This window comes from Lagopus muta, chromosome 28, assembly GCF_023343835.1.
Source record: "Lagopus muta isolate bLagMut1 chromosome 28, bLagMut1 primary, whole genome shotgun sequence".
Lineage (NCBI taxonomy): Eukaryota > Metazoa > Chordata > Aves > Galliformes > Phasianidae > Lagopus > Lagopus muta.
In genome coordinates this window covers 866,043-868,678 of record NC_064460.1, presented here as the reverse complement: position 1 = coordinate 868,678, position 2,636 = coordinate 866,043, and the positions used below count along the sequence as shown (strand labels likewise).

The 2,636-nt window shown below is 52.6% G+C and overlaps 1 pseudogene; it reads left to right on the top strand.

The window, feature by feature from the left end:
• LOC125685364 (uncharacterized) lies at nucleotides 1–1,139 on the top strand (annotated as a pseudogene).
• The last annotated feature ends 1,497 nt before the right edge of the window (nucleotides 1,140–2,636 follow it).

Genomic DNA, 2,636 nt, shown 5'->3' with positions numbered 1-2,636 from the left:
ATGGATGGCGAGCGCTTCATCAGAAACCTGGGAGCTGTTCATCATCAGAAACCAAAGCTGTTGTCCTGGGATCTAGACCTTGCTCTAGAGACTCCCTTGGATATTGTTCTGTTCATTGACTGGTACTGCAGGAGGCCTGGGGCAGCTCCCAAGAGCACTGCCTACATGGCAACCAGGCTGCTCCTTGCGAATGAGTCCGATGAGGGGAAATTCAGCATCGAGAAGGACCTCGCCAAATCCCAGTGCACCCTGACAGTGGGCAGACTCACTGCACAAGATGCTGCTACCTACTGCCGTGCCAGATGGGAGGCACAGCAGCACAGAGCCATAGGGAACCTGCACAAAGACACGCTCTGCTTCCTGAACGAGACGTTACAATGCAGACAACTTGTGGGACCTTCCCTCTGCATCTTTATTCTAGGCACATCCTATGTGGGCTCTAAAACGGTTGTGTTTCTTGTACCATTTGGCCCAGCCTACAAGGTCCCTCTGTTGTGCTGCTTTCCCACAGCATCACCTGCTGGCTGCCCAGGGCCCCTCTCTGGGTGGCTGCCAGTGAGTCACATCCTGCCCTCAGGCACAGCCCCAGTCCCTGCCACAGAGCTGGGGGCTTTCCCTGGGGCACAGGCACACAGGCACCATAAGAATGCTGCTGCTGCTGCTGCCACTTCTGGCCCTGGCTGAAGCCTGGTTGCATCCATTCCCCTCCCCATGCCGGCTCCACTTGCAGCAGAAGCAGCAGGCTGTCCTGCGTACACCTGCGGGCAGCAGGCTGGCAGTGCTTGCTGCCTTTTCTCTCCTTCTGATACACGGACATGCACAAGTGCTGCTGCAACAGAGTCCACCATCTGTTACCAGAACGAGATCCAGAACTGTGAATATTGAGTGCAAAGCCGAGGGCATTTCAGAATGCCTACATCCACTGGTACTGACAGCTGCCTGCCAGAGCTCCTGACCGGCTCCTTTCTGTGACAGCAGAATTACAAGCTTCCTATGATTCGGAATCCGATAGGAGCAGATATTTGTCTTATAAAAGTGAGAATAAAATCTGCACTCTCTCAGTTCACAGCACACAGGACGGAGATGAAGGTACCTACTGCTGTGCCTACTGGGAGTCTCACAGCGGGAGCAGCCTGTAGGCAGCCCTTACAGAAAGCTGGCTGCAGCCTGAGCGGCACACTTTGATACAAGTGCCGAGAAACACAGCTGCCTTCCTGCCCCCATCTCTCAGCCTTCAAGGCATCCCCACAAGCTTAAGCAGAGGAAGGAATTCCAAGACGAAAGCCAAGACACTTACGTGGCACTGTCTGTGTCACTATTCTGTGCAGTCTGAATCCATCGTTTCCTCTCCTTACCAGCAGCCGTCCTGCCCCTAATGTTCACTTTTTCAATGCTGGAATGGCAGCACTAAGGGACTTGCTGCAAAATGATGGATCTGTCACAAGGAAACTGGCAGTAGAGTTTACAGAACATGTCCTGACATGAGGTCTGTAGCGCATGCTGCAGTCGACAAAGACCTGGAGAAGATCCAGAGCAGATTCACTCTCTTAGTCAGAGATGGGGGAACATAACTCTGGAAAGAACATGCGGTGGCAGGGGTGCTGTTTGTGGAGACAAACAACATCCAGGGTTGGTGCAGATGGCTGAGGAGGCCCATGGAGTTGTTCCAGGCATGAGGAAGTCAGGAGTTCACCATCAACTAGTCGATTTGTGCTACAAAAGCAGGCAGCACTTTCTAGGAGGGGCTGATGAAAGATGCTTCTGGGACAGCCCTGGGGGTCTGAGGAGAGCAGAGTGACCTGGGGAAGGGCACAGCTGAACAACCCTGCTTTCTACGTGTGTGCTTAACAAGATATATGGGTAAGATGAAATGGAATGTAGCAGATAGATAGATAGATAGATAGGTGCACACAAAACAGTTGCTGGATTGAATATTTTAGGTCCTCTCTACGGAGAAGGAATTGAGTTGGATGGGGGGACACATTTTGAAAGTTCCCTTGCAAATTCTTGGGCCAAAGATCTTGGCATTGAGTGGACTGATCTCATATTCCCTTGCATGCGCCAGCTGCTGGTAAAATCCAACTACAGCGGGTTGTTGAAAACGATGTTGAAGGCAATGGGGGGAGGAACATGAAAGCAGTGGGAGAAGCATTTGGCAGAAGCCACCTGTTGGCCAGCGCTCAAGATCTATGAGCCTAGAGAGGTGCAGTGGAAATGCTGGTAGCACGAGGCATCTGACTGTGAGGACTGAAGGGAGCTGCTGAACCACAGCCTGAGCCTCTGGTTGAGCGCTGATCAGCCCTGGGAGCACAGTGAAGGCAATGCGCTGTGCTGCTGGGAGGGATGGAGCCTGGCTGCGCCTCTCCTGGACCCCCTCTGAGAGCTGGCTGCCAGCGGGGAAGGGTCTCTTTTGGGGATCCCTCCTGTGGAGCTTTCCAGGGAGCCAGGATAAGGGTGAGGCCTTCATCTCTTCTTTGTGCTGTCACAACCTGCTCTGCCAAATTCTTTGTGTGTCTCTTAATTACAGCACCTGGATCGTCATTGATTACACAGAAGAGTGAAGGGACTAAAAGAGAACGTAAGTCACAGAGAAGCTTTCCAACTCACTGCTGCATCACAGCACTGCTTATTGCAAG